Consider the following 25,937-nt stretch of genomic DNA (forward strand, 5'->3'; position numbering starts at 1 on the left):
TCATAGAAAGTTAGAGTATCTGTCCTCTTGTACTTCAGTCGGCATTGTGCCATTTTTATTAAATTAGGATGCAATTCCAGGGTTTCATCGTCAATAAGACGGTTCAAGGAATACAGTAAACTTGAAGTGAAGCATCGGAACCTAAAACTGGACTCACAGGAGTGATTCAAATCATAGAAAGTTAGAGTGTCAGTCCTCTTGTACTTAAGTCAGCATTGTGCCTTTTGAACTTAATTCCGATGCAATATCTGTGCTTCATCGTCAATAAGAAGGTCCAAGGGATACAGTAAACGTGAAGTGAAGCATCGGAATTTGAAACTGGACTCACAGGAGAGATTCAAATCATAGAAAGTTATAGTGTCAGTCCTATTGTACTTAAGTCGGCATTGTGCCTTTTGTATTAAATTCGGATGCAATTTCCGTGTTTCATCAGCAATAAGACGGTCCAAGGTATACAGTAAACCTGATGTGAAGGAACGGAATCTAAAACTGGACTCACAGGATAGATTCAAATCATAGAAAGTTATAGTGTCAGTCCTATTGTACTTAAGTCGGCATTGTGCCTTTTGTATTAAATTCGGATGCAATTTCCGTGTTTCATCGGCAATAAGACGGTCCAAGGTATACAGTAAACCTGAAGTGAAGCATCGGAATCTAAAACTGGACTCACAAGAGAGGTTCAAATCATTGAATGTTAGAGTGTCGGTCCTCTTGTACTTAAGTCGGCATTGTGCCATTTGTATTAAATTCGGATGCAATTTCTGTGTTTAGTTATCAATAAGAAGGTATAAGCTATACAGTAGACCTGAAGTGAAGCATCGGAATCTAAAACTGGCCTCAGAGGAGAGGTTCAAATCATAGAAAGTTAGAGTGTCAGTCCTCTTGTACTTAAGTCGGCATTGTGCCTTTTTTATTAAATTCGATGCAATTTCTGTGTTTCATCGTCAATGAGAAGGTCCAAGGGATACAGTAAACCTGATGTGAAGCATCGGAATCTAAAACTGGACTCACAGGAGCGGTTCAAATCATAGAAAATAAGAAAGTCAGTCCTCTTGTACTTAAGTCGGCAATGTGCCTTTTGTATTAAATTCGGATGCAATTTCTGTGTTTCATCGTCAATAAGAAGGTCCAAGGGAAACAGTAAACCTGAAGTGAAGCATCGGAATCTGAAACCGGACTCACAGGAGAGGTTCAAATCATAGAAAGTTAGAGTGTCAGTCCCCTTGTACCTAAGTCGTCATTGTGCAGTTTTTATTAAATTCGGATGCAATTTCTGGGTTTCATCGTCAATATGACGCTCAAAGGGATACAGTAAACCTCAAGTGAAGCATCGGAATCTAAAACTGGACTCACAGGAGAGGTGCAAATCATAGAAAGTTAGAGTGACAGTCCTCTTGTACTTAAGTCGGCATTGTTCGTTTAGTACTATATTCGGATGCAATATCTGTGTTTCATCGTCAATAAGAATGTCCAAGGGATACAGTAAAGCTGAAGTGAAGCTTCGGAATCTAAAACTGGACTCACAGGAGAGGTTCAAATCATAAAAAGTTAGAGTGTCAGTCCTCTTGTACTTAAATCGGCATTGTGCCTTTTGTATTATATTCGGATGCAATTTCTGTGTTTCATCGTCAATAAGAAGGTCCAAGCTATACAGTAGACCTGAAGTGAAGCATCGGAATCTAAAACTAGACTCACAGGAGTGGTTCAAATCATAGAAAGTTAGAGTGTCAGTCCTCTTGTACTTAAGTCGGCATTGTGCCTTTTGTATTAAATTCGATGCAATTTCTGTGTTTCATCGTCAATAAGTAGGTCCAAGGGATACAGTAAACCTGATGTGAAGCATCGGAATCTATAACTGCACTCACAGGAGACGTTCAAATCATTGAAAGTTAGAGTGTCAGTCCTCTTTTACTTAAGTCGGCAATGTGCCTTTTGTATTAAATTCCGATGCAATTTCTGTGTTTCATCGTCAATAAAAAGGTCCAAGGGATACAGTAAACCTGAAGTGAAGCATCGGAATTTAAAACTGGACTCACAGAAGAGGTTCAAATCATAGAAAGTTAGAGTATCTGTCCTCTTGTACTTCAGTCGGCATTGTGCCATTTTTATTAAATTCGGATGGAATTTCAGGGTTTCATCGTCAATAAGACGGTTCAAGGGATACAGTAAACTTGAAGTGAAGCATCGGAACCTAAAACTGGACTCACAGGAGAAGTTCAAATCATAGAAAGTTAGAGTGTCAGTCCTCTTGTACTAAGTCGCCATTGTGCATTTTGTATTAAATTCGGATGCAATTTCTGTGTTTCCTCGTCAATAAGAAGGTCCAATGGATACAGTAAACCTGAAGTGAAGCATCGGAATCTGAAAGTGGACTCACAGGAGAGGTAGAAATCATAGAAAGTTAGAGTGTCAGTCCTCTTGTACTTAAGTCGGCATTGTGCCTTTTGTATTAAATTCGGATGCAATTTCTGTGTTTTATCGTCAATAAGAAGGTCCAAGGGATACAGTAAACCTGAAGTGAAGCATAGGAATCTAAAACAGGACTCACAGGAGAGGTTCAAATCATAGAAAGTTAGAGTTTCAGTCCTCTTGTACTTTAGTCGGCATTGTGCCTTTTGTATAAAATTTGGATGCAATTTCTGTGTTTCATCGTCAATAAGAGGGTCCAAGGGATACAGTAAAACTGAAGTGAAGCATCGGAATCTAAAACTGGACTTTCAGGAGAGGTTCAAATCATAGAATGTTAGAGTGTCATTCCTCTTGTACTTAAGTCGGCATTGTTCTTTTTGTATTAAATTCGGATGTAATTTCTGTGTTTCATCGTCATTAAGAAGGTGCAAGGGATACAGTTAACCTGAAGTGAATCATCGGAATCTGAAACTTGACTCACAGGGAGGTTCAAATCACAGAAAGATAGAGTGTCAGTCCTCTGGTACTTAAGACTGCATTGAACCTTTTGTATTAAATTCGGATGCAATTTCTGTGTTTCATCGTCAATAAGAAGGTCCAAGGGATACAGTAAACCTGAAGTGAAGCATCGGAATCTAAAACAGGACTCACAGGAGAAGTTCAAATCATAGAAAGTTAGAGTGTCAGTCCTCTTGTACTAAGTCGGCATTATGCTTCTTGTATTAAATTCGGATGCTATTTCTGTGTTTCATTGTCAATAAGAAGGTCCAAGGGATACAGTAAACCTGAAGTGAAGCATCGGAATCTAAAACTGGACTCACAGGAGAGATTCAAATCATAGAAATTTAGAGTGTCAATCCTCTTGTACGTAAGTCGGCATTGTGCCTTTTGTTTTAAATTCGGATGGAATTTTTGTATATCATCGTCAATAAGACGGTCCTCGGTATACAGTAAACCTGAAGTGAAGCATCGGAATCTAAAACTGGACTCACAGGAGAGGTACAAATCATGGAAAGTTAGTGTGTCAGTCCTCTTGTACTTTAGTCGGCATTGTGCCTTTTGTATTAAATTCGGATGCAATTTCTGTGTTACATCGTCTATAAGAGAGTCCAAGGGATACAGTAAACCTGAAGTGAAGCATCGGAATCTAAAACTGGACTCACAGGAGAGGTTCAAATCATAGAAAGTTATAGTGGCAGTCCTCTTGTACTTAAGACGGCATTGTGCCTTTTGTATTAAATTCGGATGAAATTTCTGTGTTTCATCGTCAATAAGACGGTCCAAGGTATACAGTAAACCTGAAGTGAAGCATCGGAATCTAAAACTGGACTCACAAGAGAGGTTCAAATCATTGATTGTTAGTGTGTCGGTCCTCTTGTACTTAAGTCGGCATTGTGCCATTTGTATTAAATTCGGATGCAATTTCTGTGTTTAATTATCAATAAGAAGGTATAAGCTATACAGTAGACCTGAAGTGAAGCATCGGAATCTAAAAGTGGACTCAGAGGAGAGGTTCAATTCATAGAAAGTTAGAGTGTCAGTCCTCTTGTACTTAAGTCGGCATTGTGCCTTTTTTATTAAATTCGATGCAATTTCTGTGTTTCATCGTCAATGAGAAGGTCCAAGGGATACAGTAAACCTGATGTGAAGCATCGGAATCTAAAACTGGACTCACAGGAGCGGTTCAAATCATAGAAAATAAGAAAGTCAGTCCTCTTGTACTTAAGTCGGCAATGTGCCTTTTGTATTATATTCGGATGCAATTTCTGTGTTTCATCGTCAATAAGAAGGTCCAAGCTATACAGTAGACCTGAAGTGAAGCATCGGAATCCAAAACTGGACTCACAGGAGTGGTTCAAATCATAGAAAGTTAGAGTGTCAGTTCTCTTGTACTTATGTCGGCATTGGGCCATTTGTATTAAATTCCGATGCAATTTCTGTGTTTCATCGTTAATAAGAAGGTCCAAGGGATACAGTAAACCTCAAGTGAAGCATCGGAATCTAAAACTGGACTCACAGGAGAGGTTCAAATCATAGAAAGTTAGAGTGACAGTCCTCTTGTACTTAAGTCGGCATTGTTCGTTTAGTACTATATTCGGATGCAATATCTGTGTTTCATCGTCAATAAGAATGTCCAAGGGATACAGTAAAGCTGAAGTGAAGCTTCGGAATCTAAAACTGGACTCACAGGAGAGGTTCAAATCATAAAAAGTTAGAGTGTCAGTCCTCTTGTACTTAAATCGGCATTGTGCCTTTTGTATTATATTCGGATGCAATTTCTGTGTTTCATCGTCAATAAGAAGGTCCAAGCTATACAGTAGACCTGAAGTGAAGCATCGGAATCTAAAACTAGACTCACAGGAGTGGTTCAAATCATAGAAAGTTAGAGTGTCAGTCCTCTTGTACTTAAGTCGGCATTGTGCCTTTTGTATTAAATTCGATGCAATTTCTGTGTTTCATCGTCAATAAGTAGGTCCAAGGGATACAGTAAACCTGATGTGAAGCATCGGAATCTATAACTGCACTCACAGGAGACGTTCAAATCATTGAAAGTTAGAGTGTCAGTCCTCTTTTACTTAAGTCGGCAATGTGCCTTTTGTATTAAATTCCGATGCAATTTCTGTGTTTCATCGTCAATAAAAAGGTCCAAGGGATACAGTAAACCTGAAGTGAAGCATCGGAATTTAAAACTGGACTCACAGAAGAGGTTCAAATCATAGAAAGTTAGAGTATCTGTCCTCTTGTACTTCAGTCGGCATTGTGCAATTTTTATTAAATTCGGATGGAATTTCAGGGTTTCATCGTCAATAAGACGGTTCAAGGGATACAGTAAACTTGAAGTGAAGCATCGGAACCTAAAACTGGACTCACAGGAGAAGTTCAAATCATAGAAAGTTAGAGTGTCAGTCCTCTTGTACTAAGTCGCCATTGTGCATTTTGTATTAAATTCGGATGCAATTTCTGTGTTCCTCGTCAATAAGAAGGTCCAATGGATACAGTAAACCTGAAGTGAAGCATCGGAATCTGAAAGTGGACTCACAGGAGAGGTAGAAATCATAGAAAGTTAGAGTGTCAGTCCTCTTGTACTTAAGTCGGCATTGTGCCTTTTGTATTAAATTCGGATGCAATTTCTGTGTTTTATCGTCAATAAGAAGGTCCAAGGGATACAGTAAACCTGAAGTGAAGCATAGGAATCTAAAACAGGACTCACAGGAGAGGTTCAAATCATAGAAAGTTAGAGTTTCAGTCCTCTTGTACTTTAGTCGGCATTGTGCCTTTTGTATAAAATTTGGATGCAATTTCTGTGTTTCATCGTCAATAAGAGGGTCCAAGGGATACAGTAAAACTGAAGTGAAGCACCGGAATCTAAAACTGGACTTTCAGGAGAGGTTCAAATCATAGAATGTTAGAGTGTCATTCCTCTTGTACTTAAGTCGGCATTGTTCTTTTTGTATTAAATTCGGATGTAATTTCTGTGTTTCATCGTCATTAAGAAGGTGCAAGGGATACAGTTAACCTGAAGTGAATCATCGGAATCTGAAACTTGACTCACAGGGAGGTTCAAATCACAGAAAGATAGAGTGTCAGTCCTCTGGTACTTAAGACTGCATTGAACATTTTGTATTAAATTCGGATGCAATTTCTGTGTTTCATCGTCAATAAGAAGGTCCAAGGGATACAGTAAACCTGAAGTGAAGCATCGGAATCTAAAACAGGACTCACAGGAGAAGTTCAAATCATAGAAAGTTAGAGTGTCAGTCCTCTTGTACTAAGTCGGCATTATGCTTCTTGTATTAAATTCGGATGCTATTTCTGTGTTTCATTGTCAATAAGAAGGTCCAAGGGATACAGTAAACCTGAAGTGAAGCATCGGAATCTAAAACTGGACTCACAGGAGAGATTCAAATCATAGAAATTTAGAGTGTCAATCCTCTTGTACGTAAGTCGGCATTGTGCCTTTTGTTTTAAATTCGGATGGAATTTTTGTATATCATCGTCAATAAGACGGTCCTCGGTATACAGTAAACCTGAAGTGAAGCATCGGAATCTAAAACTGGACTCACAGGAAAGGTACAAATCATGGAAAGTTAGTGTGTCAGTCCTCTTGTACTTTAGTCGGCATTGTGCCTTTTGTATTAAATTCGGATGCAATTTCTGTGTTACATCGTCTATAAGAGAGTCCAAGGGATACAGTAAACCTGAAGTGAAGCATCGGAATCTAAAACTGGACTCACAGGAGAGGTTCAAATCATAGAAAGTTATAGTGGCAGTCCTCTTGTACTTAAGACGGCATTGTGCCTTTTGTATTAAATTCGGATGCAATTTCTGTGTTTCATCGTCAATAAGACGGTCCAAGGTATACAGTAAACCTGAAGTGAAGCATCGGAATCTAAAACTGGACTCACAAGAGAGGTTCAAATCATTGATTGTTAGTGTGTCGGTCCTCTTGTACTTAAGTCGGCATTGTGCCATTTGTATTAAATTCGGATGCAATTTCTGTGTTTAATTATCAATAAGAAGGTATAAGCTATACAGTAGACCTGAAGTGAAGCATCGGAATCTAAAAGTGGACTCAGAGGAGAGGTTCAATTCATAGAAAGTTAGAGTGTCAGTCCTCTTGTACTTAAGTCGGCATTGTGCCTTTTTTATTAAATTCGATGCAATTTCTGTGTTTCATCGTCAATGAGAAGGTCCAAGGGATACAGTAAACCTGAAGTGAAGCATCGGAATCTAAAACTGGACTCACAGGAGAGGTTCAAATCATAGAAATTTAGAGTGTCAATCCTCTTGTACGTAAGTCGGCATTGTGCCTTTTGTTTTAAATTCGGATGGAATTTTTGTATATCATCGTCAATAAGACGGTCCTCGGTATACAGTAAACCTGAAGTGAAGCATCGGAATCTAAAACTGGACTCACAGGAGAGGTACAAATCATGGAAAGTTAGTGCGTCAGTCCTCTTGTACTTTAGTCGGCATTGTGCCTTTCGTATTAAATTCGGATGCAATTTCTGTGTTACATCGTCTATAAGAAAGTCCAAGGGATACAGTAAACCTGAAGTGAAGCATCGGAATCTAAAACTGGACTCACAGGAGAGGTTCAAATCATAGAAAGTTATAGTGGCAGTCCTCTTGTACTTAAGACGGCATTGTGCCTTTTGTATTAAATTCGGATGCAATTTCTGTGTTTCATCGTTAATAAGACGGTCCAAGGTATACAGTAAACCTGAAGTGAAGCATCGGAATCTAAAACTGGACTCACAAGAGAGGTTCAAATCATTGAATGTTAGAGTGTCGGTCCTCTTGTACTTAAGTCGGCATTGTGCCATTTGTATTAAATTCGGATGCAATTTCTGTGTTTAATTATCAATAAGAAGGTATAAGCTATACAGTAGACCTGAAGTGAAGCATCGAAATCTAAAACTGGACTCAGAGGAGAGGTTCAAATCATAGAAAGTTAGAGTGTCAGTCCTCTTGTACTTAAGTCGGCATTGTGCCTTTTTTATTAAATTCGATGCAATTTCTGTGTTTCATCGTCAATGAGAAAGTCCAAGGGATACAGTAAACCTGATGTGAAGCATCGGAATCTAAAACTGGACTCACAGGAGCGGTTCAAATCATAGAAAATAAGAAAGTCAGTCCTCTTGTACTTAAGTCGGCAATGTGCCTTTTGTATTAAATTCGGATGCAATTTCTGTGTTTCATCGTCAATAAGAAGGTCCAAGGGAAACAGTAAACCTGAAGTGAAGCATCGGAATCTGAAACCGGACTCACAGGAGAGGTTCAAATCATAGAAAGTTTGAGTGTCAGTCCCCTTGTACCTAAGTCGTCATTGGGCCGTTTTTATTAAATACGGATGCAATTTCTGGGTTTCATCGTCAATATGACGGTCCAAGGGATACAGTAAACCTCAAGTGAAGCATCGGAATCTAAAACTGGACTCACAGGAGAGGTTCAAATCATAGAAAGTTAGAGTGACAGTCCTCTTGTACTTAAGTCGGCATTGTTCGTTTAGTACTATATTCGGATGCAATATCTGTGTTTCATCGTCAATAAGAAGTTCCAAGGGATACAGTAAAGCTGAAGTGAAGCTTCGGAATCTAAAACTGGACTCACAGGAGAGGTTCAAATCATAAAAATTAGAGTGTCAGTCCTCTTGTACTTAAATCGGCATTGTGGCTTTTGTATTATATTCGGATGCAATTTCTGTGTTTCATCGTCAATAAGAAGGTAGGTCCAAGCTATACAGTAGACCTGAAGTGAAGCATCGGAATCTAAAACTGGACTCACAGGAGTGGTTCAAATCATAGATAGTTAGAGTGTCAGTCCTCTTGTACTTAAGTCGGCATTGTGCCTTTTGTATTAAATTCGATGCAATTTCTGTGTCTCATCGTCAATAAGTAGGTCCAAGGGATACAGTAAACCTGATGTGAAGCATCGGAATCTATAACTGCACTCACAGGAGGGGTTCAAATCATTGAAAGTTAGAGTGTCAGTCCTCTTTTACTTAAGTCGGCAATGTGCCTTTTGTATTAAATTCGGATGCAATTTCTGTGTTTCATCGTCAATAAGAAGTTCCAAGGGATACAGGAAACCTGAAGTGAAGAATCGGAATCAAAACTGGACTCACAGGAGAGGTTCAAATCATAGAAAGTTAGAGTGTCAGTTCTCTTGTACTTATGTCGGCACTGGGCCATTTGTATTAAATTCCGATGCAATTTCTGTGTTTCATCGTTAATAAGAAGCTCCAAGGGATACAGTAAACCCGAAGTGAAGCATCGGAATCTTAAACTGGACTCACAGGAGAGGTTCAAATCATAGAAACTTAGAATGTCAGTCATCTTGTACTTAAGTCCTCATTGTGCCTTTTGTAATAAATGCGATGAAATTTCTGTGTTTCATCGTCAATTAAAAGGTCCAAGGGATACAGTAAACCTGAAGTTAAGCATCGGAATTTAAAACTGGACTCACAGGAGAGGTTCAAATCATAGAAAGTTAGAGTATCTGTCCTCTTGTACTTCAGTCGGCATTGTGCCATTTTTATTAAATTCGGATGGAATTTCAGGGTTTCATCGTCAATAAGATGGTTCAAGGGATACAGTAAACTTGAAGTGAAGCATCGGAACCTAAAACTGGACTCACAGGAGAGATTCAAATCATAGAAAGTTAGAGTGTCAGTCCTCTTGTACTTATGTCGGCATTGTGCCTTTTGAACTTAATTCCGATGCAATATCTGTGCTTCATCGTCGATAAGAAGGTCCAATGGATACAGTAAACGTGAAGTGAAGCTCGGAATCTAAAACTAAACTCACAGGAGAGATTGAAATCATAGAATCATAGAGTGTCAGTCCTCTTGTACTTAAGTCGCCATTGTGCCTTTTGTATTAAATTCGGATGCAATTTCTGTGTTTCCTCGTCAATAAGAAGGTCCAATGAATACAGTAAACCTGAAGTGAAGCATCGGAATCCGAAAGTGGGCTCACAGGAGAGGTAGAAATCATAGAAAGTTAGAGTGTCAGTCCTCTTGTACTTAAGTCGGCATTGTGCCTTTTGTATTAAATTCGGATGCAATTTCTGTGTTTCATCGTCAATATGAAGGTCCAAGGGATACAGTAAACCTGAAGTGAAGCATCGGATTCTAAAACTGGACTCACAGGAGAGGTTCATATCATAGAAAGTTAGAGTGTCAGTCCTCTTGTACTTTAGTCGGCATTGTGCCTTTTGTATTAAATTCGGATGCAATTTCTGTGTTTCATCGTCAATAAGAAGGTCCAAAGGGTAAAGTAAAACTGAAGTGAAGCATCGGAATCGAAAAGTGGACTTACAGGAGAGGTTCAAATCATAGAAAGTTAGAGTGTCATTCCTCTTGTACTTAAGTCGGCATTGTTCCTTTTGTATTAAATTCGGATGCAATTTCTGTGTTTCATCGTCATTAAGAAGGTGCAAGGGATACAGTTAACCTGAAGTGAATCATCGGAATCCAAAACCGGACTCACAGGAGAGGTTCATATCATAGAAAGTTGGAGTTCAGACCTCTTGTACTTAAGTCGGCATTGTGCCTTTTGAATTTAATTCCGATGCAATATCTGTGCTTCATCGTCAATAAGAAGGTCCAAGAGATACAGTAAACCTGAAGTGAAGCATCGGAATCTGAAACCGGACTCACAGGGGAGGTTCAAATCATAGAAAGTTAGAGTGTCAGCCCTCTTGTACTTTAGTCGGCATTGTGCCTTTTGTATTGAATTCGGATGCAATTTCTGTGTTTCATCGTCAATAGGAAGGTCCAAGGGATACAGTAAAACTGAAGTGAAGCATCGGAATCTAAAACTGGACTTACAGGAGAGGTTCAAATCATAGAAAGTTAGAGTGTCATTCCTCTTGTACTTAAGTTCGACATTGTTCCTTTTGTATTAAATTCGGATGCAATTTCTGTGTTTCATCGTCATTAAGAAGGTGCAAGGGATACAGTTAACCTGAAGTGAATCATCGGAATCTGAAACCGGACTCACAGGGAGGTTCAAATCACAGAAAGTTAGAGTGTCAGTCCTCTGGTACTTAAGACGGCATTGAACCTTTTGTATTAAATTCGGATGCAATTTCTGTGTTTCATCGTCAATAAGAAGGTCCAAGGGATACAGTAAACCTGAAGTGAAGCATCGGAATCTAAAACTGGACTCACAGGAGGGGTTTAAATCATAGAAAGTTAGAGTGTCAATCCTCTTGTACTTAAGTCGGCATTGTGCCTTTTGTTTTAAATTCGGATGGAATTTTTGTATATCATCGTCAATAAGACGGTCCTCGGTATACAGTAAACCTGAAGTGAAGCATCGGAATCTAAAACTAGAGTCACAGGAGAGGTACAAACCATGGAAAGTTAGTGTGTCAGTCCTCTTGTACTTTAGTCGGCTTTGTGCCTTTTGTATTAAATTTGGATGCAATTTCTGTGTTACATCGTCTATAAGAAAGTCCAAGGGATACAGTAAACCTGAAGTGAAGCATCGGAATCTAAAACTGGACTCCAGGAGAGGTTCAAATCATAGAAAGTTATAGTGGCAGTCCTCTTGTACTGAAGTCGGCTTTGTGCCTTTTGTATTAAATTCGGATGCAATTTCTGTGTTTCATCGTCAATAAGACGGTCCAAGGTATACAGTAAACCTGAAGTGAAGCATCGGAATCTAGAACTGGACTCACAGGAGAGGTTCAAATCATTGAATGTTAGAGTGTCGGTCCTCTTGTACTTAAGTCGGCATTGTGCCATTTGTATTAAATTCGGATGCAATTTCCGTGTTTAATTGTCAATAAGAAGGTCCAAGCTATACAGTAGACCTGAAGTGAAGCATCGGAATCTATAACTGGACTCATAGGAGAGGTTCAAATCATAGATAGTTAGAGTGTCAGTCCTCTTGTACTTTAGTCGGCATTGTGCCTTTTGTATTAAATTCGGATGCAATTTCTGTGTTTCATCGTCAATAAGAAGGTTCAAGGGATACAGTAAAACTGAAGTGAAGCATCGGAATCTAAAACTGGACTTACAGGAGAGGTTCAAAACATAGAAAGTTAGAGTGTCATTCCCCTTGTACTTAAGTCGGCATTGTTCCTTTTGTATTAAATTCGGATGCAATTTCTGTGTTTCATCGTCATTAAGAAGGTGCAAGGAATACAGTTAACCTGAAGTGAATCATCGGAATCTGAAACCGGACTCACAGGGAGGTTCAAATCACAGAAAGTTAGAGTGTCAGTCCTCTGGTACTTAAGACGGCATTGAACCTTTTGTATTAAATTCGGATGCAATTTCTGTGTTTCATCGTCAATAAGAAGGTCCAAGGGATACAGTAAACCTGAAGTGAAGCATCGGAATCTAAAACAGGACTCACAGGAGAAGTTCAAATCATAGAAAGTTAGAGTGTCAGTCCTCTTGTACTAAGTCGGCATTGTGCTTTTTGTATTAAATTCGGATGCAATTTCTGTGTTTCATTGTCATTAAGAAGGTCCAAGGGATACAGTAATCCTGAAGTGAAGCATCGGAATCTAAAACTGGACTCACAGGAGAGGTTCAAATCATAGAAAGTTAGAGTGTCAGTCCCCTTGTACCCAAGTCGGCATTGTGCCGTTTTTATTAAATTCGGATGCAATTTCTGGGTTTCATCGTCAATATGACGGTCCAAGGGATACAGTAAACCTGAAGTGATGCTTCGGAATCTAAAACTGGACTCACAGGAGAGGTTCAAATCATAGAAAGTTATAGTGTCAGTATTATTGTACTTAAGTCGGCATTGTGCCTTTTGTATTAAATTCGGATGCAATTTCCGTGTTTCATCGTCAATAAGACGGTGCAAAGTATACAGTAAACCTGAAGTGAAGGAACGGAATCTAAAACTGGACTCACAGGAGAGATTCAAATCATAGAAAGTTAGAGTGTCAGTCCTCTTATACTTAAGTCGGCAATGTGCCGTTTGAATTAAATTGGGATGCAATTTCTGTGCTTCATTGTCAATAGGAATGTCCAAGGGATACTGTAAACCTCAAATGAAGCATTGGAATCTAAAACTGGACTCACAGAAGAGATTGAAATCATAGAATCTTAGAGTGTCATTCCTCTTGTACTTAAGTCGGCATTGTTCTTTTTGTATTAAATTCGGATGCAATTTCTGTGTTTCATCGTCATTAGGAAGGTGCAAGGGATACAGTTAACCTGAAGTGAATCATCGGAATCCAAAACCGGGCTCACAGGAGAGGTTCATATCATAGAAAGTTGGAATTCAGACCTCTTGTACTTAAGTCGGCATTGTGCCTTTTGAATTTAATTCCGATGCAATTTCTGTGTTTCATCGTCAATAAGAAGGTCCAAGGGATACAGTAAACCTGAAGTGAAGCATCGGAATCTAAAACAGGACTCACTGGAGAAGTTCAAATCATAGAAAATTAGAGTGTCAGTCCTCTTGTACTAAGTCGGCATTGTCCTTTTTGTATTAAATTCGGATGCAATTTCTGTGTTTCATTGTCAATAAGAAGGTCCAAGGGATACAGTCAACCTGAAGTGAAGCATCGGAATCTAAAACTGGACTCACAGGAGAGGTTCAAATCATAGAAAGTTAGAGTGTCAATCCTCTTGTACTTAAGTCGGCATTGTGCCTTTTGTTTTAAATTTGGATGGAATTTTTGTGTATCATCGTCAATAAGACGGTCCTCGGTATACAGTAAACCTGAAGTGAAGCATCGGAATCTAAAACTGGACTCACAGGGGAGGTACAAATCATGGAAAGTTAGTGTGTCAGTCCTCTTGTACTTCAGTCGGCATTGTGCCTTTTGTATTAAATTTGGTTGCAATTTCTGTGTTGCATCGTCTATAAGAAAGTCCAAGGGATACAGTAAACCTGAAGTGAAGCATCGGAATCTAAAACTGGACTCACAGGAGAGGTTCAAATCATAGAAAGTTATAGTGGCAGTCCTCTTGTACTTAAGTCGGCATTGTTCCTTTTGTATTAAATTCGGATGCAATTTCTGTGTTTCATCGTCAATAAGACGGTCCAAAGTATACAGTAAACCTGAAGTGAAGCATCGGAATCTAAAACTGGACTCACAAGAGAGGTTCAAATCATTGAATGTTAGAGTGTCGGTCCTCTTGTACTTAAGTCAGCATTGTGCCATTTGTATTAAATTCGGATGCAATTTCTGTGTTTAATTGTCAATAAGAAGGTCCAAGCTATACAGTAGACCTGAAGTGAAGCATCGGAATCTAACACTGGACTCACAGGAGAGGTTCAAATCATAGAAAATTAGAGTGTCAGTCCTCTTGTACTTAGGTCGGCATTGTGCCTTTTGTATTAAATTCGATGCAATTTCTGTGTATCATCGTCAATGAGAAGGTCCAAGGGATACAGTAAACCTGATGTGAAGCATCGGAATCTAAAACTGGACTCACAGGAGAGGTTCAAATCATAGAAAATAAGAAAGTCAGTCCTCTTGTACTTAAGTCGGCAATGTGCCTTTTGTATTAATTTCGGATGCAATTTCTGTGTTTCATCGTCAATATGAAGGTCCAAGGGATACAGTAAACCTGAAGTGAAGCATCGGAATCTGAAACCGGACTCACAGGAGAGGTTCAAATCATAGAAATTAAGAGTGTCAGTCCCCTAGTACCTAAGTCGGCATTGTGCCGTTTTTATTAAATTCGGATGCAATTTCTGTGTTTCATCGTCAATAAGAAAGTCCAAGGGATACAGTAAACCTGAAGTGAAGCATCGGAATCTAAAACTGGACTCACAGGAGAGGTTCAAATCATAGAAAGTTAGAGTGTCAGCCCTCTTGTACTTTAGTAGGCATTGTGCCTTTTGTAATAAATTCGGATGCAATTTATGTGTTTCATCGTCAATAGGAAGGTCCAAGGGATACAGTAAAACTGAAGTGAAGCATCAGAATCTAAAACTGGACTTACAGGAGAGGTTCAAATCATAGAAAGTTAGAGTGTCATTCCTCTTGTACTTAAGTTCGACATTGTTCCTTTTGTATTAAATTCGGATGCAATTTCTGTGTTTCATCGTCATTAAGAAGGTGCAAGGGATACAGATAACCTGAAGTGAATCATCGGAATCTGAAACTGGACTCACAGGGAGGTTCAAATCACAGAAAGTTAGAGTGTCAGTCCTCTGGTACTTAAGACGGCATTGAACTTTTTGTATTAAATTCGGATTCAATTTCTGTGTTTCATCGTTAATAAGAAGGTCCAAGGGATACAGTAAACCTGAAGTGAAGCATCGGAATCTAAAACAGGACTCACAGGAGAAGTTCAAATCATAGAAAGTTAGAGTGTCAGTCCTCTTGTACTAAGTCGGCATTGTGCTTTTTGTATTAAAGTCGGATGCAATTTCTGTGTTTCATTGTCAATAAGAAGGTCCAAGGGATACAGTAAACCTGAAGTGAAGCATCGGAATCTAAAACTGGACTCACAGGAGAGGTTCAAATCATAGAAAGTTAGAGTGTCAATCCTCTTGTACTTAAGTCGGCATTGTGCCTTTTGTTTTAAATTCGGATGGAATTTTTGTATATCATCGTCAATAAGACGGTCCTCGGTATACAGTAAACCTGAAGTGAAGCATCGGAATCTAAAACTGGACTCACAGGAGAGGTACAAACCATGGAAAGTTAGTGTGTCAGTCCTCTTGTACTTTAGTCGGCTTTGTGCCTTTTGTATTAAATTTGGATGCAATTTCTGTGTTACATCGTGTATAAGGAAGTCCAAGGGATACAGTAAACCTGAAGTGAAGCATCGGAATCTAAAACTGGACTCACAGGAGACGTTCAAATCATAGAAAGTTATAGTGGCAGTCCTCTTGTACTTAAGTCGGCATTGTGCCTTTTGTATTAAATTCGGATGCAATTTCTGTGTTTCATCGTCAATAAGACGGTCCAAGGTATACAGTAAACCTGAAGTGAAGCATCGGAATCTAAAACTGGACTCACAGGAGAGGTTCAAATCATTGAATGTTAGAGTGTCGGTCCTCTTGTACTTAAGTCGGCATTGTGCCATTTGTATTAAATTCGGATGCAATTTCTGTGTTTAATTGTCAATAAGAAGGTCCAAGCTATACAGTAGACCTGAAGTGAAGCATCGGAATCTAAAACTGGACTCACAGGAGAGGTTCAAATCATAGAAAGTTAGAGTGTCAGTCCTCTTGTACTTTAGTCGGCATTGTGCCTTTTGTATTAAATTCGGATGCAATTTCTGTGTTTCATTGTCAATAAGAAGGTTCAAGGGATACAGTAAAACTGAAGTGTAGCATCGGAATCTAAAACTGGACTTACAGGAGAGGTTCAAATCATAGAAAGTTAGAGTGTCATTCCTCTTGTACTTAAGTCGGCATTGTTCCTTTTGTATTAAATTCGGATGCAATTTCTGTGTTTCATCGTCATTAAGAAGGTGCAAGGGATACAGTTAACCTGAAGTGAATCATCGGAATGTGAAACCGGACTCACAGGGAGGTTCAAATCACAGAAAGTTAGAGTGTCAGTCCTCTGGTACTTAAGACGGCATTGACTTTTGTATTAAATTCGGATGCAATTTCTGTGTTTCATCGTAAATAAGAAGGTCCAAGGGATACAGTAAACCTGAAGTGAAGCATCGGAATCTAAAACAGGACTCACAGGAGAAGTTCAAATCATAGAAAGTTAGAGTGTCAGTCCTCTTGTACTAAGTCGGCATTGTGTTTTTTTTGTATTAAATTCGGATGCAATTTCTGTGTTTCATTGTCATTAAGAAGGTCCAAGGGATACAGTAATCCTGAAGTGAAGCAACGGAATCTAAAACTGGACTCACAGGAGAGGTTCAAATCATAGAAAGTTAGAGTGTCAGTCCCCTTGTACCCAAGTCGGCATTGTGCCGTTTTTATTAAATTCGGATGCAATTTCTGGGTTTCATCGTCAATATGACGGTCCAAGGGATACAGTAAACCTCAAGTGAAGCATCGGAATCTAAAACTGGACTCACAGGAGAGGTTCAAAACATAGAAAGTTAGAGTGACAGTCCTCTTGTACTTAAGTCGGCATTGTTCCCTTAGTACTATATTCGGATGCAATATCTGTGTTTCATCGTCAATAAGAAGGTCCAAGGGATACAGTAAACCTGAAGTGACGCTTCGGAATCTAAAACTGGACTCACAGGAGAGGTTCAAATCATAAAAAGTTAGAGTATCAGTCCTCTTGTACTTAAATCGGCATTGTGCCTTTTGTATTATATTCGGATGCAATTTCTGTGTTTCATCGTCAATAAGATGGTCCAAGCTATACAGTAGACCTGAAGTGAAGCATCGGAATCTAAAACTGGACTCACAGGAGTGGTTCAAATCATAGGAAGTTAGAGTGTCAGTCCTCTTGTACTTAAGTCGGCTTGTGCCTTCTGAACTTAATTCCGATGCAATATCTGTGCTTCATCGTCGATAAGAAGGTCCAAGGGATACAGTAAACGTGAAGTGAAGCTCGGAATCTAAAACTGGACTCACAGGAGAGATTCAAATCATAGAAAGTTAGAGTGTCAGTCATCTTATACTTAAGTCGGCAATGTGCCGTTTGTATTAAATTGGGATGCAATTTCTGTGCTTCATCGTCAATAAGAATGTCCAAGGGATACTGTAAACCTCAAATGAAGCATCGGAATCTAAAACTGGACTCACAGGAGAGATTGAAATCATAGAATCTTAGAGTGTCATTGCTCTTGTACTTAAGTCGGCATTGTTCCTTTTGTATTAAATTCGGATGCAATTTCTGTGTTTCATCGTCATTAAGAAGGTGCAAGGGATACATTTAACCTAAAGTGAATCATCGGAATCCAAAACCGGACTCACAGGAGAGGTTCATATCATAGAAAGTTGGAGTTCAGACCTCTTGTACTTAAGTCGGCATTGTGCCTTTTGAATTTAATTCCGATGCAATATCCGTGCCTCATCGTCAATAAGAAGGTCCAAGAGATACAGTAAACCTAAAGTGAAGCATCGGAATCTGAAACCGGACTCACAGGGAAGGTTCAAATCACATAAAGTTAGAGTGTCAGTCCTCTGGTAATTATGTCGGCATTGAACCTTTTGTATTAAATTCGGATGCAATTTCTGTGTTTCATCGTCAATAAGAAGGTCCAAGGGATGCAGTAAACCTGAAGTGAAGCATCGGAATCTAAAACAGGACTCACAGGAGAAGTTCAAATCATAGAAAAGTAGAGTGTCAGTCCTCTTGTACTAAGTCGGCATTGTGCTTTTTGTATTGAATTCGGATGCAATTTCTGTGTTTCATTGTCAATAAGAAGGTCCAAGGGATACAGTAAACCTGAAGTGAAGCATCGGAATCTAAAACTGGACTCACAGGAGAGGTTCAAATCATAGAAAGTTAGAGTGTCAATCCTCTTGTACTTAAGTCGGCCTTGTGCCTTTTGTTTTAAATTTGGATGGAATTTTTGTGTATCATCGTCAATAAGACGGTCCTCGGTATACAGTAAACCTGAAGTGAAGCATCGGAATCTAAAACTGGACTCACAGGGGAGGTACAAATCATGGAAAGTCAGTGTGTCAGTCCTCTTGTACTTTAGTCGTCATTGTGCCTTTTGTATTAAATTCGGATGCAAATTCTGTGTTACATCGTCTATAAGAAAGTCCAAGGGTTACAGTAAACCTGAAGTGAAGCATCGGAATCTAAAACTGGACTCACAGGAGAGGTTCAAATCATAGAAAGTTATAGTGGCAGTCCTCTTGTACTTAAGTCGGCATTGTGCTTTTTTTGTATTAAATTCGGATGCAATTTCTGTGTTTCATCGTCAATAAGACGGTCCAAGGTATACAGTAAACCTGAAGTGAAGCATCGGAATCTAAAACTGGACTCACAAGAGAGGTTCAAATCATTGAATGTTAGAGTGTCGGTCCTCTTGTACTTAAGTCGGCATTGTGCAATTTGTATTAAATTCGGATGCAATTTCTGTGTTTAATTGTCAATTAGAAGGTCCAAGCTATACAGTAGACCAGAAGTGAAGCATCGGAATCTAAAACTGGACTAACAGGAGAGGTTCAAATCATAGAAAATTAGAGTGTCAGTCCTCCTGTACTTAGGTCGGCATTGTGCCTTTTGTATTAAATTCGATGCAATTTCTGTGTTTCATCGTCAATGAGAAGGTCCAAGGGATACAGTAAACCTGATGTGAAACATCGGAATCTAAAACTGGACTCACAGGAGAGGTTCAAATCATAGAAAATAAGAAAGTCAGTCCTCTTGTACTTAAGTCGGCAATGTGCCTTTTGTATTAAATTCGGATGCAATTACTGTGTTTCATCGTCAATAAGAAGGTCCAAGGGATACAGTAAACCTGAAGTGAAGCATCGGAATCTGAAACCGGACTCACAGGAGAGGTTCAAACCATAGAAAGTAAGAATGTCAGTCCCCTTGTACCTAAGTCGGCATTGTGCCGTGTTTATTAAATTCGGATGCAATTTCTGGGTTTCATCGTCAATATGACGTTCCAAGGGATACAGTAAACCTCAAGTGAAGCATCGGAATCTAAAACTGGACTCACAGGAGAGGTTCAAATCATAGAAAGTTAGAGTGTCAGTCCTCTTGTACTTAAGTCGGAATTGTTTCTTTTGTACTATATTCGGATGCAATATCTGTGTTTCATCGTCAATAAGAAGGTCCAAGGGATACAGTAAACCTGAAGTGAAGCTTCGGAATCTAAAACTGCACTCACAGGAGAGGTTCAAATCATAAAAAGTTAGAGCGTCAGTCCTCTTGTACTTAAATCGGCATTGTGCCTTTTGTATTAAATTCGATGCAATTTCTGTGTTTCATCGTCAATAAGTAGGTCCAAGGGATACAGTAAACCTGATGTGAAGCATCGGAAATTATAACTGCACTCACAGGAGAGGTTCACATCATTGAAAGTTAGAGTGTCAGTCCTCTTGTACTTAAGTCGGCAATGTGCCTTTTGTATTAAATTCGGATGCAATTTCTGGGTTTCATCGTCAATATGATGTTCCAAGGGATACAGTAAACCTCAAATGAAGCATCGGAATTTAAAACTGGACTCATAGGAGAGATTGAAATCATAGAATCTTAGAGTGTCAGTCCTCTTGTACTTAAGTCGCCATTGTGCCTTTTGTATTAAATTCGGTTGCGATTTCTGTGTTTCCTCGTCAATAAGAAGGTCCAATGGATACAGTAAACCTGAAGTGAAGCATCGGAATCCGAAAGTGGACTCACAGGAGAGGTAGAAATCATAGAAAGTTAGAGTGTCAGTCCTCTTGTACTTAAGTCGGCATTGTGCCTTTTGTATTAAATTCGGATGCAATTTCTGTGTTTCATCGTCAATAAGAAGGTCCAAGGGATACAGTAAACCTGAAGTGAAGCATCGGAATCTGAAACCGGATTCACAGGGGAGGTTCAAATCACAGAAAGTTAGAGTGTCAGTCCTCTTGTACTTAAGTCGGCATTGAACCTTTTGTATTAAATTCGGATGCATTTTCTGTGTTTCACCGTCAATAAGAAGGTCCAAGGGGGTACAGTAAACCTGAAGTGAAGCATCGGAATCTAAAACATGACTCACAGGAGAAGTTCAAATCATAGAAAATTAGAGTGTCAGTCCTCTTGTACTAAGTCGGCATTGTGCTTTTTGTATTAAATTCGGATGCAATTTCTGTGTTTCATTGTCAATAAGAAGGTCCAAGGGATACAGTAAACCTGAAGTGAAGCATCGGAATCTAAAACTGGACTCACAGGAGAGGTTCAAATCATAGAAAGTTAGAGTGTCAATCCTCTTGTACTTAAGTCGGCATTGTGCCTTTTGTTTTAAATTCGGATAGAATTTTTGTGTATCATCATCAATAAGACGGTCCTCAGTATACAGTAAACCTGAAGTGAAGCATCGGAATCTAAAACTGGACTCACAGGAGAGGTTCAAATCATAGAAAGTTAGAGTGTCAGTTCTCTTGTACTTATGTCGGCATTGGGCCATTTGTATTAAATTCCGATGCAATTTCTGTGTTTCATCGTTAATAAGAAGGTCCAAGGGATACAGTAAACCCGAAGTGAAGCATCGGAATCTTAAACTGGACTCACAGGAGAGGTTCAAATCACAGAAACTAAGAATGTCAGTCCTCTTGTACTTAAGCCTTCATTGTGCCTTTTGTAATAAATTCGATGAAATTTCTGTGTTTCATCGTCAATAAAAAGGTCCAAGGGATACAGTCAACCTGAAGTGAAGCATCGGAATTTAAAACTGGACTCACAGGAGAGGTTCAAATCATAGAAAGTTAGAGTATCTGTCCTCTTGTACTTCACTCGGCATTGTGCCATTTTTATTAAATTCGGATGCAATTTCAGGGGTTTAATCGTCAATAAGACGGTTCAAGGGATACAGTAAATTAGAAGTGGAGCATCGGAACCTGAAACTGGACTCACAGGAGAGATTCAAATCATAGAAAGTTAGAGTGTCAGTCCTCTTGTACTTAAGACGGCATTGTGCCTTTTGAACTTAATGCCGATGCAATATCTGTGCTTCATCGTCGATAAGAAGGTCCATAGGATACAGTAAACGTGAAGTGAAGCTCTGAATCTAAAACTGGACTCACAGGAGAGGTTCAAATCATAGAAAGTTATAGTGTCAGTCCTATTGTACTTAAGTCGGCATTGTGCCTTTTGTATTAAATTCAGATGCAATTTCCATGTTTCATCGTCAATAACACGGTGCAAGGTATACAGTGAACCTGAAGTGAAGGAACGGAATCTAAAACTGGACTCACAGGAGAGATTCACATCATAGAAAGTTAGAGTGTCAGTCCTCTTATACTTAAGTCGGCAATGTGCCGTTTGTATTAAATTGGGATGCAATTTCTGTGCTTCATCGTCAATAAGAACGTCCAAGGGATACTGTAAACCTCAAATGAAGCATCGGAATCTAAAACTGGACTCACAGGAGAGATTGAAATCATAGAATCTTAGAGTGTCATTCCTCTTGTACTTAAGTCGGCATTGTTCCTTATGTATTAAATTCGGATGCAATTTCTGTGTTTCAACGTCATTAAGAAGGTGCAAGGGATACAGTTAACCTGAAGTGAATCATCGGAATCCAAAACCCGACTCACAGCAGAGGTTCATATCATAGAAAGTTGGAGTTCAGACCTCTTGTACTTAAGTCGGCATTGTGCCTTTTGAATTTAATTCCGATGCAATATCTGTGCTTCATCGTCAATAAGAAGGTCCAAGAGATACAGTAAACCTGAAGTGAAGCATCGGAATCTGAAACCGGACTCACAGGGGTGGTTCAAATCACGGAAAATTAGAGTGTCAGTCCTCTGGTACTTAAGTCGGCATTGAACCTTTTGTATTAAATTCGGATGCAATTTCTGTGTTTCATCGTCAATAAGAAGCTCCAAGGGATACAGTAAACCTGAAGTGAAGCATCGGAATCTAAAACAGGACTCACAGGAGAAGTTCAAATCATAGAAAATTAGAGTGTCAGTCCTCTTGTACTAAGTCTGCATTGTGCTTTTTGTATTAAATTCGGATGCAATTTCTGTGTTTCATTGTCAATAAGAAGGTCCAAGGGATACAGTAAACCTGAAGTGAAGCATCGGAATCTAAAACTGGACTAACATGAGAGGTTCAAATCATAGAAAGTTAGAGTGTCAATCCTCTTGTACTTAAGTCGGCATTGTGCCTTTTGTTTTAAATTCGGATAGAATTTTTGTGTATCATCGTCATAAAGACGGTCCTCGGTATACAGTAAACCTGAAGTGAAGCATCGGAATCTAAAACTGGACTCACAGGGGAGGTACAAATCATGGAAAGTTAGTGTGTCAGTCCTCTTGTACTTTAGTCGGCATTGTGCCTTTTGTATTAAATTCGGATGCAATTTCTGTATTACATCGTCTACAAGAAAGTCCAAGGGATACAGTAAACCTGAAGTGAAGCATCGGAATCTAAAACTGGACTCACAGGAGAGGTACAAATCATAGAAACTCATAGTGGCAGTCCTCTTGTACTTAAGTCGGCATTGTGCCTTTTGTATTAAATTCGGATGCAATTTCTGTGTTTCATCGTCAATAAGACGGTCCAAGTTATACAGTAAACCTGAAGTGAAGCATCGGAATCTAAAACTGGACTCACAAGAGAGGTTCAAATCATTGAATGTTAGAGTGTCGGTCCTCTTGTACTTAAGTCGGCATTGTGCCATTTGTATTAAATTCGGATGCAATTTCTGTGTTTAATTGTCAATAAGAAGGTCGAAGCTATACAGTAGACCTGAAGTGAAGCATCGGAATCTAAAACTGGACTCACAGGAGAGGTTCAAATCATAGAAAGTTAGAGTGTCCGTCCTCTTGTACTTAAGTCGGCATTGTGCCTTTTGTATTGAATTCGATGCAATTTCTGTGTTTCATCGTCAAAGAGAAGGTCCAAGGGATACAGTAAACCTGATGTGAAGCATCGGAATCTAAAACTGGACTCACAGGAGAGGTTCAAATCATAGAAAATAAGAAAGTCAGTCCTCTTGTACTTAAGTCGGCAATGTGCATTTGTATTAAATTCGGATGCAATTTCTGTGTTTCATCGTCAATAAGAAGGTCCAAGGGATACAGTAAACCTGAAGTGAAGCATCGGAATCTGAAACCGGACTCACAGGAGAGGTTCAAATCATAGAAAGTAAGAGTGTCAGTCCCCTTGTACCTAAGTCGGCATTGTGCCGTTTTTATTAAATTCGGATGCAATTTCTGGGTTTCATCGTCAATATAACGTTCCAAGGGATACAGTAAACCTCAAGTGAAGCATCGGAATCTAAAACTGGACTCACAGGAGAGGTTCAAATCATAGAAAGTTAGAGTGTGAGTCCTCTTGTACTTAAGTCGGCATTGTTCCTTTTGTACTATATTCGGATGCAATATCTGTGTTTCATCGTCAATAAGAAGGTCCAAGGGATACAGTAAACCTGAAGTGAAGCTTCGGAATCTAAAACTGGACTCACAGGAGAGGTTCAAATCATAAAAAGTTAGAGCGTCAGTCCTCTTGTACTTAAATCGGCATTGTGCCTTTTGTATTATATTCGGATGCAATTTCTGTGTTTCATCGTCAATAAGAAGGTCCAAGCTATACAGTAGACCTGAAGTGAAGCATCGGAATCTAAAACTGGACTCACAGGAGTGGTTCAAATCATAGAAAGTTAGAGTGTCAGTCCTCTTGTACTTAAGTCGGCATTGTGCCTTTTTGTATTAAATTCGATGCAATTTCTGTGTTTCATCGTCAATAAGTAGGTCCAAGGGATACAGTAAACCTGATGTGAAGCATCGGAAATTATAACTGCACTCACAGGAGAGGTTCACATCATTGAAAGTTAGAGTGTCAGTCCTCTTGTACTTAAGTCGGCAAAGTGCCTTTTGTATTAAATTCTGATGCAATTTCTGTGTTTCATCGTCAATAAGAAGTCCCAAGGGATACAGGAAACCTGAAGTGAAGAATCGGAATCTAAAACTGGACTCACAGGAGAGGTTCAAATCATAGAAAATTAGAGTGTCAGTTCTCTTGTACTTATGTCGGCATTGGGCCTTTTGTATTAAATTCCGATGCAATTTCTGTGTTTCATCGTTAATAAGAAGGTCCAACGGATACAGTAAACCCGAAGTGAAGCATCGGAATCTTAAACTGGATTCACAGGAGAGGTTCAAATCATAGAAACTTAGAATGTCAGTCCTCTTGTACTTAAGTCGGCAATGTGCCGTTTGTATTAAATTGGGATGCAATTTCTGTGCTTCATCGTCAATAAGAAATGCCAAGGGATACTGTAAACCTCAAATGAAGCATCGGAATCTAAAACTGGACTCATAGGAGAGATTGAAATCATAGAATCTTAGAGTGTCAGTCCTCTTGTACTTAAGTCGCCATTGTGCCTTTTGTATTAAATTCGGATGCAATTTCTGTGTTTCCTCGTCAATAAGAAGGTCCAATGTATACAGAAAACCTGAAGTGAAGCATCGGAATCCGAAAGTGGACTCACAGGAGAGGTAGAAATCATAGAATGTTAGAGTGTCAGTCCTCTTGTACTTAAGTCGGCATTGTGCCTTTTGTATTAAATTCGGATGCAATTTCTGTGTTTCATCGTCAATAAGAAGGTCCAAGGGATACAGGAAACCTGAAGTGAAGCATCGGAATCAGAAACCGGACTCACAGGGGAGGTTCAAATCACAGAAAGTTAGAGTGTCAGTCCTCTGGTACTTAAGTAGGCATTGAACCTTTTGTATTAAATTCGGATGCAATTTCTGTGTTTCATCGTCAATAAGAAAGTCCAAAGGATACAGTAAACCTGAAGTGAAGCATCGGAATCTAAAACAGGACTCACAGGAGAAGTTCAAATCATAGAAAATTAGAGTGTCAGTCCTCTTATACTAAGTCGGCATTGTGTTTTTTTTGTATTAAATTCGGATGCAATTTCTGTGTTTCATTGTCAATAAGAAGGTCCAAGGGATACAGTAAACCTGAAGTGAAGCATCGGATTCTAAAACTGGACTCACAGGAGAGGTTCAAATCATAGAAAGTTAGAGTGTCAATCCTCTTGTACTTAAGTCGGCATTGTGCCTTCTGTTTTAAATTCGGATGCAATTTTTGTGTATCATCGTCAATAAGACGGTCCTCAGTATACAGTAAACCTGATGTGAAGCATCGGAATCTAAAACTGGACTCACAGGAGAGGTTCAAATCATGGAACGTTAGTGTGTCAGTCCTCTTGTACTTTAGTCGGCATTGTGCCTTTTGTATTAAATTCGGATGCAATTTCTGTGTTACATCGTCTATAAGAAAGTCCAAGGGATACAGTAAACCTGAAGTGAAGCATCGGAATCTAAAACTGGACTCACAGGAGAGGTTCAAATCATAGAAAGTTATAGTGGCAGTCCTCTTGTACTTAAGTCGGCATTGTGCCTTTTGTATTAAATTCGGATGCAATTTCTGTGTTTCATCGTCAATAACACGGTCCAAGGTATACAGTAAACCTGAAGTGAAGCATCGGAATCTAAAAC

Source organism: Schistocerca serialis, chromosome 11 (assembly GCF_023864345.2).
Source record: "Schistocerca serialis cubense isolate TAMUIC-IGC-003099 chromosome 11, iqSchSeri2.2, whole genome shotgun sequence".
NCBI classification, from domain to species: domain Eukaryota; kingdom Metazoa; phylum Arthropoda; class Insecta; order Orthoptera; family Acrididae; genus Schistocerca; species Schistocerca serialis.